Raw genomic sequence first — 18,208 nt, 5'->3', positions numbered from 1 at the left:
TATTAGCACAATATATGGACTTAATGAATGTGTCTTTAAATTACACTATATTAGTCTGAAGAGAATACAATACATTTTAAAAGCTGGCTTAGTAGCAATATAATTGTTTAATTATTTAATTATGTAATTATGTGAAATTAATTGAATAATTAGAGAGATGAATAGTATATATAGGTACATACTTGTAGTGTAAAAAAATTTCCAACAGAAGGCAAGAAGCCAAGGTACCAGAATGTGTAACGATTAAAGAAGTGTTTTGTCCTGTCAGTGGTGCTCCAGTTTCTGTTCCTGTTCATGGATGTGGTTTGGAAGTTTGCTGAAATTTATGTTTGTATGTACACGTGTAATATATTTCTAATATCCTATGTATGCTGAATGCACGTGCTATAGAAAGTTATTCTTATGTGTAAGCATTTTTCTACTGTTATTTTTATATAATTAAAGTGGCATATCATTAAGAAAAGCTTGACCTGAGCTGGTTTGGAACTCAGGTTCACCTGTAATATAACCCTTTACTTACAACTGTTGGCACAGGAAAAACTACTCAGTAGCTGTATATTTTCAGCTTAATTCCTTGGTTTGCTGACCACCATGCAATGTTGCTTGCCATGTTTGCATGGTGGAAAACCACACAGGATACAATGTATCCATTTTAAATCTGTCTACTGTCTGCTTCCTGTCTACAGGCATTCAAGACCTGCAGGTGTTATGGAAATTTGCTGTCCATTGTGAATCACCACTTAGTGGGTTTGCACAATGGCAAGCAAAAGATGCAAAAATGTATCTGTTTTGAAACTGACTGCTGTCTGCTTCATGTCTGCAGGTGTTCTGGACCTTCAGATGTTGCTGACCACCCCGCAACACCACTAAGCGGGTTTGCACTATGGGAAGCAAAATAAGTAACAATGTACCCTTTTTGAAATTGAGAATGTCTGCTTCTTGAATTAGGATTCAGCAATTCTAATGAGTTCATACTTCTTTTGCATCTTCACAGTGCTCAATGGCATGAGTCTACACCATAACAAGATAACCATGTAGTTAGGGAACTTAAATGTAAGATGGCATGTGTATTTGTATGTCAAAGGAAAAAACAACTTCAAAAAGATCAATACACAGCAGGTTCAGGTTAAGGCACTTTAATTCTTGCAGCAAGGAGACAAAAACGTGCCAATACAGAGTTTGTCTAACTAGAATCAGGAAGTGAAGCCATTCTTACACATTTCTTACAAGACATTGCCTACTAAGCTGATGTAACAAATCACAGGTTCTTACAATATTATTTCATAGCAGCTGTTTGTCCATGATTTTCTGCTGACACTATCAAATTCATGAAAAAATTTCCTAAGAAAAACAACGTGGCCTTGGAGACCACCGGTTAGATACAACTTCTCACTATGTGATGTTACCATTCAAGGTACTATGGCTAATTCAAGCACAAAGCAAGTACAGATTATAGTTCATTTCTTCAAGCAGTCTTTGTTTAACTGTATCTATCTTTTTCTGCAGCTGTGCATGTTCTCATAACATGAACAGAGCTGATTGTTCAAGTTCAATAACGTTATAGAAAACAGTATTGTTCTATTCATTATTTTCCTGACCTAGCAGATAATCACCTGCTTCTCGGTAAATTTCCAAAAGGGATAAACATGAATTTTGCTGTGCTAGCAAATACTAGGTCAGAGAGCATCTTGCAGTTTCATACAAAACTAAGCTGTACATAAAATAGAATGAAATGTGTTAACCCTTTTAACTTCTAGTAAGCACTAAACACATACATTAATACATATTTTTCTGACATTTCCCCCCGTTAATACTTTTTATTCTATTTTCAACAGCATAAACAGTTTGCTTCTTCTCCTAACCTCTTCCATTCAGAATTTGCAGTTAAGAGAGTCATTCAGTTTAAACTTATGAAAGTGTTTCATTTTCCAACAGTTCTTCAAATTCAGTACTTTGATACAAAGTTTCAGAAACTGACATGTCTATAAAATCTTTAATTAATCTTTTCATGCAGGGAATACCACAACAAACACACACTCCTAATAGGAGTAATCTCACACAAATGGCAATTAGGATGTTCATTAGGATGGTACCCCACCCCCCAAACAAATTCTGGAAAAAATCCGTCAGTGGGTTTGGGCCTGGTTTGGTCATGGCCGACACTTGCTGAATTACCTCAAGGTGGTCATCTATCTCATGCTGGTTGTCAGGAATATACGAACAGCACTCCTCTTTTATTAAAGTGCAAGTACCGCCTTTTGCTGCTAGGGTGAAGTCGAGAGCCATGCGGTTTTGAAGCACCACAGTTCTCATAGCGTTCATCAGTTACTAATTAGAGAGCAGAAAAAGTTGCATTGCTCATTACTTTGAGAAGTTTGGACAGTTTTCTCAGCTCCCAAATCGATTTTAGTGCACCATATGTGGGAGCTATACCTGCCCACGATATAATAGTGTCACTCAAGTCCATGTGTGTCAGTTTATCTTTGTTTTTTATGGAGTTATGGTTTCTCCAGCCTGCTTCAATTCATCCCACTGGATTCTCAGGTTTCTTGATTGGATTTCCAAGTTTCTTGGTGACCTCTCTGACATTTCAAATTATTCCTCAAGGCAGAACTGCAGTGTGTCGTATGGCCGGAACCAGGTAACCCAAAAAACATCTGCCAGACCAATTCTCAGGTAACCATTTGTATGCCTTTTTCCCACACACAAAATAACAATCCTCTACTTTAGTATTAATATATACTTGCCCTGCATGAAACGTTTTTCTATCAATGATAGATAGTTGCTTAAAAAGAACAGGATTATGGTGTACTTCATTAACTGTTTTGTACATTGATTCAAGAAGTGAGTCATAGTTTGTATCACAAATAGAAACTGCATTATTAGCTTTGGTATAACATTTGTAAGGAACAGTCACATTACAATTGCTCCAACCCACCTGAACAGTATCATTTTTGTAAAAACACACAATTTCCTTTTGTGTAACAGGCAGGTGCAATGCTATTTTGTCTTGTGATTTTACAGTCGTAGTATCAAAAATCAAATTTTCCCAGGTCTCATTGACCCCTAGAGGGACAGCAGTCATTAATAATCCCCCGTATGCTGTTGGTATAGCTGTACAAACCCAACAATTTGAAACATTAAAAGTTTCAGCATACACATGTTTGATCACTTGGTAAGTGTTAAAGTTTAGATGCCAGTCTATGAGTAACGCATCACGTTTATTCAGTTCAGCTAGTGTGGCTGGAAAAAGGAAAGACCACAGCAAAAAGATTATTGTTATCAGTATAGTTAACAGAATGATCATGCAATACTTTTGAGGTTGTTCTGCATTCCTATTTGCTCCATATCTGGTCATTTTGTTCTTGTTGTGTAACAGTAACAAGTTTTTCGTCCAGTTCAAAGTTTTTAACCAGTTTACAGTGTGTTAGATGAATCCAGGACACTCACTCTGCAATTTTTACTGCAGTGGGTGTTGACAATAGCATTTGGTATGGCCATTCCCACTTCGGTGATGTCCAATTCTTCTTCTTTACGGTTTTCACCCAGACCCATGTGCCTGGGACTTCTGCTGCTTCCGATGGTCTGGTTTGTTCTTTATCCGAAACAGAATTTAACTGCAAAAGTTGTTTATTACTTAGAAGTCATCTCATATATTCTGCGAGTGAATTGTCGGCCTCCTGGTCTGCAGACATGAGAGGTTTCCACTGAGGTATATAATATGCCCTCCCAAATAATTTTTCAAAAGGAGTTAACCCCTTTGCATTTGGAACAGTTCTCATGCTCAACAGTGCCAGAGGCAGGCAGTACACCCATTTTTTTTGTCTCACTAATTAACTTCCTAAGATTACTTTTCAAAACCCCATTATGCCTCTCTACTAGTCCTGCAGATTGTGGATGATATGCACAATGGTTTTTCAAAGAAATTCCGAAATATCGGCTCAACTGTTGTATAGTTTGATTTACAAAGTGTGTGCCATTGTCACTGTAGATCTTTTCCTGTATGCCAAATCTAGGAATAACTTCCCTAACAAAAATTTTTGCAACAGTAGCTGCATCTGGAATTTTGTTCGGAAAAACTTCCACACATTTGGAAAACATATCTATAATGACAAGACAATACTTCTTATTTTCACATTTGTTCAGCTCTATGAAATCCATACAGATAGTATGGAATGGGTACAGTGGTGCAGGGAAACTCCCTTGCTTAGTCTTCAATGCCCCTTGTGCATGATGCTTATTACAAACATGACATGCCACACAAAAATTTTTAGTGTAATTTATAAATCCATATGTTGTGAACACTCGATTCACTAACTGTACCATCCCGCCTATTGAGACATGGCACTGCCCATGGCTCAACAAAGCTGCATATCTAAACAAATTAGACGGCAAAATCGGTTTTCCTTCTTTGGAGATGTACAGCCCTTTCTCAAGAATTGCTCCTCGTTTTATCCATTTCTGTTTTTCTACTTTCGTAGTAAGTGTCTGCATTGTTTTCAACATTTCTAAATCTAAAATCTCAGAAGGTTGTAATTCCTCACTCAAAAGAAATATTTCTGAAGCTGAAGCTGCCTGCTTTGCAGCTGTATCAGCTCTCGCATTACCTTTTGAAATCCCATCCTGTTGCTTTGTATGAACTACGCATTTACAACAAATCTAAAATAAGCTGCGCATGATTAATCGGTTTGCCAGTAGATGTTATCATTCCTCTATTCTTCCACTGTTGCGCAAAAACATGTACAGTAGAAAAAGCGTACTGGCTATCAGTAAAAATGTTTACACATTTACCCTTTGCCAAGGTACATGCCCGTGTCAAGGCAATCAATTCTGCTGCTTGTGCAGATAAGTTGTGCGGTAAAGACTTTGCTTCTAAAATCTCAGTATCAGAAACTACTGCATACCCTACTAGGTTCTGTCCTGTAGGACCCCTTCTGCATGAGCCATCCACGTAATATGTCACCTCAGCATCATCCAAGGGAACATCCGTTAGATCTTTTCTAGGCAGTGTCTTTTGCTCAATCTCCTGCAGGCAGCTGTGTGGTGTGCCGTCTGCAGGGGTTGGGAGCAAGGTAGATGGATTCAAAGTTGTACATCATTCAATTGTCATATGAGGTTGGCTCAACAGTATAGTCATACAGGAAAGATGTCTAGCAGGAGAAAGATCTGCTACTTTTTCTTGCAGTAAAATAATCGTGACTGCATGGGGCACTCTCAATGTGAGAGGGTGGAACAACACTACTGAAGCTGAAGCCTGTACTGCCATTGCAGCTGCAACTACTGCTTGTACACAGTAGGGCAGGGATCGCGACACTGGGTCCAGCTGTGATGAATAGTAAGCTATGGGGTGTTGTTTGTCCCCATGTTGCTGTGTTAACGCTGATGTCATATAACCTTGCTTACAATCTACAGTTTGGAAAAAGCGTTTATGACAGTTTGGTAATCCTAAAACTAATGAGGATGCTATCAATTGTTTTAGTTTGCAGAAATCTGATTCTGCTTCTGGTGTCCATTGTAATAAATCTTGTGCTGCCATAGGCTTCTTGTATATCAAGTTGGTCAGTGGAGCAGACTCCAAGGCATAGTTTGGAATCTAACTCCAACAGAAATTAGTCGTACCCAGGAAGGACATAATTTCCTTCTTGGTAGTCGGTTTGGGTGCTTGTAAAATTGCTATTTTCCTATCTTAATCTAATGTTCTGCCTTCTTTGGATACTACATATCCCAGGTATTTAACCTGCTTTTTCCAAAGCTGCAACTTGTTCTTGTTTACTTTATGTCCTTGAGTGGCTAAAAAGCGTAATAATGCTATGGTATCTTCTCTGCATTCTTGCTGGGTGGGGGCTGCTAGCAGGATGTCATCTACATAAAGTAAAATCTGACTGTCTCTTGGTGGGGTAAATCCCACCAAGTTGCTTGCCATCTCTTGTGAGAATATTGTTGAACTTTCACAATATCCCTGTGGTAGTCGCGTGTATGTATACCTTTTCCCCTGAAATGTAAATGCAAACCAATGTTGGCTGTCAGGGTGTATCGGTATCGAAAATAATGCATTGCTAATATCTACCACAGAAAAATACTTCTGTTGAGGCTTCAAATCATTCAATAGGGTGTGTGGATCTGGCACCGTAGGTGCTCTAGGTATTACTGCGTCATTTACAGCTTGTAAATATTGGACCATATGCCATTCTCCATTTGCTTTCCTGACAGGAAATAAGGGTGTGTTACATGGTGAATCGGGAGATTCTACCAGTACTCCTTCCTTAAGTAAAGCTGCTATTATAGGTTTGATGCCTATTTCTGCATCTTTCCTTAAGGGATACTGTCTCTTCTGTGGTCTAAATGCTGATTTTGGCATGATAGTAACTGGTCCTGCTGTACGAATGAGTCCTACAGATGATTTCCCTGTTGAACGGAGAGTTTCTGGTATGCTCCATAAGGCATTCTCTTCCTCTTCTAGTAAGAGTGCTAATCAGCTGTCCTTGCTAGACTGCAAGTGTACAGCTGGGTGTGTCTGTGTTATCCAATTTAACTTCTGCTTCTGTACTCCCTGTTTTAACAGTTCTAACTCCGTCTGTTTTTCCCACTTTGTGACTTTTTCTCCTAGGTCTACCCATTTCACATTCTTGTCGTTAGTCAAACTAACATGTGGTAATCGATTAGATTTATAAAGTGCAAAGAATTCCTGGGGCAATGAACAGCTAACTACACTGTTCCCTTCTGTGTCCCAGTACAGATTACGTAATACTAATCTGTTTGCATGGTTTCTAAACAGTTCTTGCTCATATTCCTTATCAGGTCCTGGTGTGCTACAATAATACAGAGTACAGTGCAACAAATACTGTTTATCAGTGTCAAGGGAGGGGGACTTACTGATGGCTATGTTCATCAGCTCTTCGGTTACTGCCCCTGGACCAGTTTTGACCAAGTCCTGGCTGTACCAATAAAATGTTTCGCCCTCCGGTCACACTACAAAAGTATCCATTTGTCGCTGTGCTTCCATACCCTGCATAGTTGGAACTACTGCTATGCCAAATATCTGCATAAGATCTCTGCCCAAAAGGTTTACTGGGCATTTTGCAGTTTTCTGGGTCATCCCTGAAATGGGGTCAGTTATTGCTATGTTATGGGAGAGTGGTTCCCGATACAGCTGTCCATTAGCTGCTTTCACTAATATGTAATCGAGTGATTCTGAATTTTCTGGTAGTTTGGAAGGATGTATCAGGGTCCGCGATGCCCCTGAGTCACACTGAAATTTAACATCCCTCCCCTCTACCAGAAGTGTAACTTCTGGTTTCGTATCTACTAAGTAGAGCTCTAGGCTCAATAATGCTAAGTCTAAAATTTCACTTTCTTCACTATCTGCAATTTCCTGCACTTCCTCTATTTCTTCTGTCACATCCTCTACTCCCTCTACCACACTTGCATTTGTCTTTTCTTGGTTATTCCCTTCTATTGATTCTTGACTATCATATAGTCAGGCCTCACCCTCCTTATCTTCCATGGCTTCCTTCTTGTTTTGTTTGCAATCCCTTGCTAAATGTCCCTTTTTTCCGCACTTAAAACACTCACCCCTTTTCTTTCTCTCTTCAAACTCCTCTGATCGCTTATCAGATTGTTTGTTTCCCTGGGCATTTTTCTTGCCCTTTTTCCCGGACTCTACTACATAAACTTCTGCTCCATCTTCTACAGAAAATACTTGGGCTTTCTTTTCTTTTTACTGTTAAAATGCCTTTCGGCATGTCTAGCATATTCAAGTAGTGACTGTAATCTACTTGTATGATGGTCTACCATGTGCTTTGTAATAAAGCTGCTTATAGGCAAAACACTGCCTTTTAAAAATGCATTCTTTAGCTGCTGCTCATACGGGGAATCATGTGTTTGGTCTTCAGGTATCTGCATTCCACAATGGTTATTAAAACACTCTAATAATCTAGCATAATATCTGTCAACAGTTTCATCTTCTTGTTGGATGCATTGATTAATGCAAGTCCAGTCTGCCCTAGGCTTCCATTTCTCAGAGAGTCGGTCTGTAAGACCTTTTACTCTGTTATCCAGCTCTGCGTTGCTATGTGGGAGTGGCTTGTGTTCTGCGTCACGGGGATTCCAGTTGCCACTGATCACGTGCCAATCTGGACCTACAATTTGTCTAACTACTTTTTCTACTTCTTCTCCATTTAAATGATAACTTAACCTCATGCCCTGTAAGTCTTCTAAGAATTTTCTAAAATTAACTTTTGGATGGGGAATTCCCTCTGTGGCTTTCTGGATGTCTTCCGGTGTCCATGGTCTATATACCAGGAGAGTTGGGTCCTGCCCTTCCTGTCCTGCTTGAGGATTTGGTACTTCTATGAGCGGACATATCTCTTCTTCACTCATAGCTTGTGAATTTTATTCATTTGATATAACTCAATATCCCCTCTTAAGTTATGCGTTCGAGACCTAGTCTCGACGGGATCTCTGACAAACGGTCTTGGCTTCGCAGGGACAGCCGGGTATAGTGGAGGTGGACCAGCTTGTCCACTTGCTTCATATTCTGGTAAGGGAAGCGGAGGGGCTGATGCTATTACCAAATTATTGTCTTCTTTATCTAGAAACATTGCTTTTGAATTATTACTCTTTTGTTTCCTACATTTTGCTTCCTCAATCCAGCTGTGTGCCTGAGGAATGTCTAATTGACGTTGCTTTTTTACCTGGCCTTTTGCATCGGTTTTAAGCTGTTTGACAAGTTTAATAAGTGAGGATTTTTCTAATTTTCCATCAAATTCATATTTATTAACCCATTTTGTATAGTACCTAACACTGTCGGCACGCTGTAATTGCATATATTTTGCATCTTCAGTTAACGGCGGATCTTGGGATCTTTTTGTGCACTTATTTCCCATATTGTTCTAACTGTTAAAATGTTACGTAACCCTTCTTATTTTTATGTGGTACCACGATTTCTCTTTTTCACAGTTTATCTAGAATAACTGCCTACCTATTCTGTTTCCCTGATCTGTGACAAGATTGCAATCTTCCTGTCCCTAACTAGTACACAAACAAATCTCCTGACAGATGATACAAATCAAGTCCCTGATCTAAAACAGAAAAAGGTAAATTCCTCCCTACCTGAGCCTCCGTGATTGATCATCTGGTTCGAGGAAAAAATGTTAACTCGTCCTCCAGTCGCAGATCAGAACAGTGTTTGGCCTCTTTTGAACGACAATTCAGTCAGAGGTCTTTCAGAACAGAAGAACCGATGTGGTTTCTTCTCCATACGGTTTCATGCCACCTGGCCCATCTGACCTGAGGCGAAGTGAGAGTTTCCGGTCCGAAGGACCAATCTGTCAAAGGAAAAAACAACTTCAAAAAGATCAATACACAGCAGGTTCAGGTTAAGGCACTTTAATTCTTGCAGGAAGGAGACAAAAATGTGCTAATACAGAGTTTGTCTAACTAGAATCAGGAAGTGAAGCCATTCTTATACATTTCTTACAAGACATTGCCTACTAAGCTGAAGTAACAAATCACAAGTTCTTACAATATTATTTCATAGCAGCTGTTTGTCCATGATTTTCTGCTGACACTATCAAGTTCATGAATAAACTTCCTAAGAAAAACAACGTGGCCTTAGAGACCACCGGTTAGATACAACTTCTCATTATGTGATGTTACCATTCAAAGTACTATGGCTAATTCGAGCACAAAGCAAGTACAGATTATAGTTCATTTCTTCAAGCAGTCTTTGTTTAACTGTATCTGTCTTTTTCTGTAGCTGTGCATGTTCTCATAACACAAACAGAGCTGATTGTTCAAGTTCAATAACATTGTAGAAAACAGCATTGTTCTATTCATTATTTTCCTGACCTAGCAGATAATCACCTGCTTCTCAGTAAATTTCCAAAAGGCATAAACATCAATTTTGCTGTGCTAGCAAACACTAGGTCAGAAAGCATCTTGCATTTTCATACAAAACTAAGCTGTACATAAAATAGAATGAAATGTGTTAAGCCTTTTAACTTCTAATAAGCACTAAACACATACATTAATACATATTTTTCTGACATTGTAGAACACAGATGATTGAGATTCCTCTAGATTATCTCCACAGAAGGCTTCAGATGTTGATAAGGTATGCTTGTATATTTCAGGTGCATGCTAGATTTATTCACATGTTGCAAACAAAACTGTTTTATATCTATTTATGTATCTATCTATCTATCTATCTATCTATCTATCTATCTATCTATATGCATTAGGGGATTAAACTGTTATCTGTATGCACTTCTTATACTTCAGTCTTAACACAGGCATTTTTGCCATGCATTGACTTTCAGACATAGACAGTTTTCATAACTGTCATTAAAAGTGTTACGGTTAAAACTTTTTACCATACGGTCTTTTCTGTCTTATTCCATGGCAGTGTGTAGTACTATATTGTCAATGACACAGGGGTTTTATGCTTCTAGGATTGCCCATAGACACTGCCAGGGGAGTGCTGGGCACAGTGAAAGTTACCTAGCAATCATATGCAATTGACAATGTGTGTTATAAATGTGTACACATTTTGCGACAATTGAATAGAAAGCATTTATAACAAGTGAATCATGTGCTATTCCTTGGGTTGTACAAACTGTCATTTTCCTGTTGTTTTGAGGATGGGTGAGCCAAGTACAATTTGTGCATTTCCACATCAAAAGCTGGATTTCAAGAGTTTTGCTCTTGCAATTGTGTAGTCATCCAGGTATTTTTCTGGGAGTACGAGAAAACTGTATGTAATCTGTGGCAAGTTGTAGCACAGCATTCAGGAATTGATGTAGAATCCTGGATGCTGATGTCTATAATATCCCCAGCATGTGCCCTGTTGGCCTCTGAAAAGTTCCTGCAGCTAATATTCTAAGTGCTGGAGATATCTTAGTTGCCACAGTTATTGATACTCCTCAGTTTGCCCTTGCCCTCAGTTGTTGATTATAGAGGTTGCAGAGTTCATGTAGGGTGTCTCTATCCACCCTGTAACACTCTACAGTTTCCACATCATGCAGATCATGGTAATTTAAAAGGGGTCTAAGTACCCTTATAAGAGCAACTGCATCCCCTGACAATGTTTCTGTGTAGAGTACCTTCCATGGCTATGTTCCATTAGGTTTTGGAATTAACAGGGAAAACCAGCACTGAGTCTACACAGTTGCTTTATACCTTGTTGAATAGCTCCTCCATCTTGGATTGGTTGATTAGCATTCAATTCAGCTGGTTATGCTCTAATTCGCATGCCACAATGTTCATCATGTTTGTGCAACTTACTGAATACAAAAAGGTTGATTACCATGTGCACATTGCGTCGTGATGCACACATGGTCTTAGCAGACTTTGTAGGCTTTATTAAATCTGCACAATGGTTTTAAAGCATGATTGCTTGATGTGTTGCATTAAGGGGAGAAAGGTCTCAGCTCAGAGATATGAATATCAATAGTTAGTCAGGAGATTACAACAAATCCTCACTCCTTTTACTTGGGTGCTGAACTAAATTCTCTAGGTGTTATACAACCAATTTATTGTTTGTTCACAATGGCTTCTGAACACCAAAATATAGCTTATCAATGACTTTTCTGCCTGAAAAGATTAAAAAAAAAACATAAACGCAGCAAGTAAGAAAGAAAAGAAAAAAATACATAAACTGAAAAAAAGAAATTGCTGCTGGAATCATGAGTATCACAATTTTTCAGTGTATGTTTAAGAACTACTGCTGTGAGTCTGAATCATGGAAGTATAAGAATATGAGAGCAACTGAAGTCAAAAGTTACTGTATCTCTGAACATTCTGTCTTTTTTGAGGTACGACAACCTCAGAATTAGGATATATAAATTGAGGGAGTCTGAGGATTTTGGCTCCTCCACATCATGGGTGCAAGAGTGAATGACCTCTGCAAAAATGCTTTGAATGTTTAACAGCAAGTTTCACACTTCACTGTTTTTTTAAGATCACACACATTTTTTCAAAGTTTTGAGACCTGCAGCATTGAGTCTCAAAGTTCCTGCAGGCTGCCCTGATGGAATTTGCTTAAACAAAAGTGGATCCTTTTGCCTCACAAAAATTCAGAAGTCTTCTTTACAAAAAAAGTAGTTCTACTAACACAGGAAAGTAAATAAGAAATGAAAAGAACCACAGGAATCAGAGCAACCAGTCACATATGTGACGAGGTACCAATCATCTTAATTAGAATAACTTTAATAAATATAATGATTTCAAACCAAATTAAGAATTGAAAGAAACTGTAGACCATGCCTTTCCATAGCATTTTACTTAAAATAAATGTAATAAAATGGTGACAGTAAGTGGAATTCCTTGAGATTTCTAAGCTTTAGAGCATTACTCCCACAAACTTGTTCATTCAGTAGAAGGGGAAATGTGACACCCAAGTACAATTGTCACATTACCTCCCTAAATTCAAGGATGTGATTTTCTTCGCCTCTTCTGCTGTCCAAACAGACTTTGTCAGACACAAATGACACAACCTTCTTAAAATATCTTCAGGTGACACGAAGAATGAACACAATGTTATTTATGTTCTTGTTTCTAATAGAATATAAGTGTTTATAGATATGATGTGACAACTTCCAAGTGGTTTTGCCATGTAGAAACTCTCACATTTGAAGCAGTTGCCAACATACACTGTTTTAGTTATTACACTCAAAGTAATAATTTAGCCTTTTTTTATTAAAACAGAGCAAATTCAGAAATGGCCCTGTGTCAATATACCTGCAAGTATTACACATTTCCAATGTTATTTCTGTCATGTCAAACTTTCATTTGATCAGAAAGTGCCCATTTATCCCCATGCTCCAGGGATTGTACCAAAGCTAGGACTGCTTGATTGGTGTTGGCCATCATTCAGGCAGCCAAGGGGGTGCTTTGTACTATTGTTTTATTTAAAAAAAAAAAAAAAAAACTTACAGCACCAACTTAAATGCACTATGATAATCTTTTGTGGAATGAAGTTTTATATCTGTACATATATCATTTCATGACACAGGGTAATAATTAAAAACTGTTTTTATTATTATTATTATATATTTTAAAAATATGTTGCTTTATCTTAAAAGCTGTTTTGCTTTGTAAATTGATGAACATAACTTTGTTTTTATGTTATCAAACTCATGCATTGTGGTTTTTGCATCAGGAAATGTTTATGTTTACTGTTCTTGCTTACTTCATCTAAGTCGTAACTGAAAAGGGTCCTTGTGCCACTTCACTTACCAGTTAGATGCTAAATAAATAAACTACATTATTCTCAATGATAAGACCAAAGTTACAGCCCAACTTCTATGTCATCCAAAACTGAAAGATGAAGTGGTCATATTACTAAGGCCTCCCCTACACCTTATTAAGGTCTTCTGGAGCACCAGGCTATTGTCTAGCCAGTAAGTTTCTTCATTTTTTTTTTTGTAACCAAGCAATCAAACACCAAAACGACAAACTCCAAAAGAACAGTCTTTCACTGACTGGTGCAGATGGTACAAAATATCCAAAGTGTAACAAGATACACTTCCTTTTCAGTGAGTACCAGGCAGGTAAATGACATGAAATCAAAATGCATGAACTGACATTGATAGTAACGTCTGACTTTTATTAAATCAATATGAACTAAGCATTTTCATCCCTAAGAGCATGACAGGACTTCAACAGAGTTAATTGCAATGCTTTCTACTAGAATAGTTTATCAACAATTCACCAATTATAATTAACAATCACCCTTGGTACACCAAATTGCTTCAAATTCAAATACAAAAAGTAAAAAAAAAAATAAATATTAAAAAAAAAAAAATGCTATCTTTATACCTTTTCTTAAGCCAAACTGATGATGGTCAAGTTTAATAAAATGTTTGATATCATAGTTAATTATGTCTGTTGTTATGACTTCTGCAGATTTAACAAATGAAACTCATCACACTAATGGGGCCAACAGTTTAACAGCATGGTGGAGGGATCTCTCTGATGAAGTTGCATTACAATAGCTTGACTCCTGACCTCTGAGACAAAGATTGTGGCTAGGCTCAAGTTAAATAAATTAACAAGTAGAACTGACAATACCTAGTACTATTTGTCAAAATCCAAGTATAATTTCATAGGTTTATACTAGGCTAAAGACCAACACCGTCTTTACAATCCTAGCCATGCAACTCAACCCAGTTTTGTCCTGAGTTACTTGGACATCAATATGGTAAGGTATGTTAGTAAGGAGGTAGCTAAGGGTTATGGGGGCTTATGTTAGCTAGGGATTCATTTACTTATTGTTGATCTATGTCCATCAGAAGCATTGGGGCCAGACCAGGAGTGAATTTGCAAGTTCCCATCCAGTGGTCAATGTTTCATTTGAAAAGGGTCACGGATGAACTCTACTTTATGTAGATAGGGAGCTTATTCCATAGCGTGGGAATACTTAGACACACATCGATTTCTCAAGTATATTATCTGGTCCCATGGAGTATTTTTTTTTTTTTTATACAGTACCTTAAGTACATATTCTTTAGTCATGATGGAGGGTTGACTATACTCAGAGATATGTGGGCTTTTGATATTTGTCTCAAGAGTGACAATAGTACTGAATTTGTCAGATAGCATGCTTGTAATATCCATTGGGTCAGAATAGTTAGTGCCATTTTGAATAAGTTCTAAGCAATATTAAGGTTTATTCATTATTTTTCTGACATGACCAAAGAAAATGTTTTGTCTGTGACTTCCATTGCTAGTCTGAGTTCTTGGGATGTCTATTTTCTTGATGGTATTTTTCACATTCTTTGATAATTTCTTCATGTTAGCATTATGTTGAGGTTCTTTTGTTTTGCTGCACACTCTAAAGAGTTCTTTCTTTTTTCTTTTATTGTAGAGTTGGTTTATTCTTGCGGACCACCAGGCTGGTTTGGTTTTGAACTTCCCATTTCATTTAGACTAAGATGAGACAGCCAAGTAAGTATATTTATCTAGATGATTATAGAATTTGTTTACATAATTCCTTGTCTGATTGACATCTTGCACAACAATACTATACTTGAATTTGGAAACTTCATCACAGAATCTTAGATTTGCATGTCTGAAGTCTTTGAATTATGTGGTATTTGCATATGTAGGTTTTGAAACTATGAAGGTGAAAGTTACTAGTTTGTGATCAGACTTAATCTGAGATAGGAATACCAAGAGAATAGCTCATGTGGATGCTTTACTTATAAGGAGTAGGTCAAGAATATTTTTACCTCTAGTGGGTTCTTTGACAAATTGGTCAAGGTATCTTCTGTGTATGAATTCTTTAGATCAGAGTGTATGTGCTATATCTTTAAGGAGCATATCAAGGACTGAACATGTACATATAAATACTGAGCATGTGCTATTCCCAGTGCTATTTTGAGAGTGCAGCCAGAGACTGAGCATGTGTGATTGCAGTAGTTAGTTTGTATATAAGTTACTTAAGTTAAAGTCAGTAAACTTCTATTGTGATGTGTTTGTATATAATAAAGCTGGTTGAATAGAACCCATGAAGACTTTTCTATTGTGTCCAATGTAGGAAAGCAACATGATGTCAGAACTGGGATTCCAGAGATTGATATTTGGAGCCATGAGGTGCAGAGATGACAGTGAAGGCAAACTAAGAGAAACAAGCGTGAAAAAGAGCCAGAAAAGAATCAAAGGTAATGAGAATTTGCACAAACTATTTTATAAAAAAGATAAAATGGAGCACTACAAGAGCACAAACCACATTATTAAACAAGCGGGAGGCACAAAAGGTTTATTAACTAAGCAAAATGAGTATGTTTAAAGCAAAATGAGTCTGCTTAAAGCAAAGTAAGTGTGTTTGAAGCAGAACAGGCATGTTTAGAGTAAAACGAGCACAAGAAAAGTACAATGGGCATGAAAAGAGATTAAATGAGCAAACTGAATATAATAATGGCAAAAAGGGCGCATTAAGCATAAATAAAGCAAGGCAACTTCATGTATTTTGGCATAGTGCTGTGTTTTGGTATAACTGCAACTTCGTATTGTATCAAGGGCATAAGTAGAGTTATTCAAAGCATCTTAAAGTGTGTAAAAGTGCTTACAGTGTGTGCTTAGTACTGTGCATGCATTCCAAAGATTTATTTGTGTACGAAGTGCAACTATTTCATGAAGTACAGTCAAAGTATAGCCATTTCAAAAAGTTTCTTGTGCTGGGTGTGTCTATTCACAAAGTGCTGCCATTATATTTTTTTTTTGCACTGTAAAGAACTGCCTAGCAAGGTACCGCCATTTTGGGGAAATTTCAGTGTGCTGTCTACAGTTTATTCGCAAAGTGCAATTACTTTGAAATGTCATTGACTCTGAGCTTCTCTTGCTCAGTTAATTTGCATCATGCAGTTATTTGAAATGTTTCTTACACTAATAAGAGGTGATTTCTTGCAGTACAGTAATTTCAAGAGTATTACAGTGCCTGAGAGACTTATTTTGCAAAGTTCAGTTATAGAGGCTTGTTGTGCTATTGGGCAAAGTTACAAATACTGGCATAAATTTCTGGCATATGTGTATGTGTTCATGCTTATTTGCAAAACCCTTTACTGGTATGTGTTAATATGGAAGACAGATTTCAAAAGCCTTTATCACTTGTATTTGATCAGAATATTGCAGAGAATTGGAGAACATTTGAGCAAGCGTATAATATTTTTATACAAGCAGCTTACACAGAAAAGGATGTATTCCCCAGAGCATTCATTTTGCTAAAGTTAGCTGGGTCAGAGGCCATTGAAAGAGAGGATTCATTTGTGTATGCACCAACACTAAATGAGGGAGAATGTGAAAATCATCATATTGTTATACAGGCTGAATCAAGAGAAGACCTCGAGTGTTTGAAGTGCAAATTCAGAGAAATGTGTAACCCCCCCCCCCCCCAGACAAATCTTACATTAGAGAGGCATTTGTTTTACATGAGAGATCAGAAACCAGGGGAAATGTTTGAGCTTATATAACTGACATGAGAAAGAAAGCTAAAATGTGTCAGTTTGGTGACTTAAAAGATGTGTTAATAAAAGACAGGCTCATGTGTGGTATTAATAGTGCTGCTGTGAGAAAGATTTTGCTTCGTGATAGTGATTTAACATTGAGTAAAGCCATTGAGATTTGTCAAATCTATGAAGTTACAGAAAAACACACAAGTATGCCTGCAATTCACAAGATCATGGTTTCAGTAGGCTGTAGAGCAATTGTAGATAGCATGCAACACTCGCCAAACAGAAGTAGGCCTAAGCACATGGCAGCCACAATCCCTGCTGGTTCACAAGGGAAACCACATAGTTTTCCAGCAAGTTCCAAGACCAGTACAGTTAAAGGAGCGTGCTCTGTACGGTACAGGGGAGAATCAGCAAAATGCTCAATGCAGTACAAATGTGAATTAGCAAAAACCAAATCCAGCTTTTTTGTTAGCTGAAACAATTGTGGTGCCAATCATGAGTCTAAAAGAAAGAAACGCTAAGCATTTGGTCAGCAATGTCACAAGTGTAAAAAATGGAACCATTTTCAAAAAGTTTTGCAAATCAAGCAAACCCCACACAGTTGAAAAGAAGGGTCACACAAAAAAGCAAATTGATCAAGTAGAGTTGTAGTAGTCCACTTTTTATGTAGATGGTGTTTCAGTGATTGGGGGAAGAGTTGATGCAGTGAATTTACTGACAAAAAGCAAAGTGTTTTGTACAGTCTGGATCAATGGTAAATCCACAGATCTTAAAGTCGACACTGGTTCAAACTGTAATCTTATATCAGCAGACACATTTGCTAAAGTGAGAACTAATGGACAACTCAGTGAGGCCAGTAATGCAAAACTTGTTGCTTATGGAGGTGAAGAAATTCAAACTGAAGGCTCAGTGATGCTTCCCCATTATTTGGCTAAGAACTGTTACAGCTTGTTATTCTATGTAGTCCAAAGACCAGTACAGTCATTATTAGGTCTCAAGGACAGAGAAACACAAAAATCCAGGCAGAGTGGCAAACCCAACTAGTCCAAGTGCAGTGACCTCGTAGCCAAAAAATGAAAGTAGAGCGAAGATAATCCAAGTTGAGATCTTTATTCACATCAAATGGACAAAACGATATAACAAGCACTTTCGTCAGCTTAATGCTGAGCTTCCTCAAGTTAATTTTAAAAATGCCAAATGGCCACATTAAATAGTCATTTCTAGATCACTAAATTGCTTAATTAATTAAGTGTTGC

The sequence above is a fragment of the Protopterus annectens genome, chromosome 2.part2 (assembly GCF_019279795.1).
Source record: "Protopterus annectens isolate FY-2018-M chromosome 2.part2, PAN1.0, whole genome shotgun sequence".
NCBI classification, from domain to species: domain Eukaryota; kingdom Metazoa; phylum Chordata; order Ceratodontiformes; family Protopteridae; genus Protopterus; species Protopterus annectens.
The sequence above is the reverse complement of the archived record's forward strand: the minus strand, read 5'-3'. Positions refer to the sequence as shown.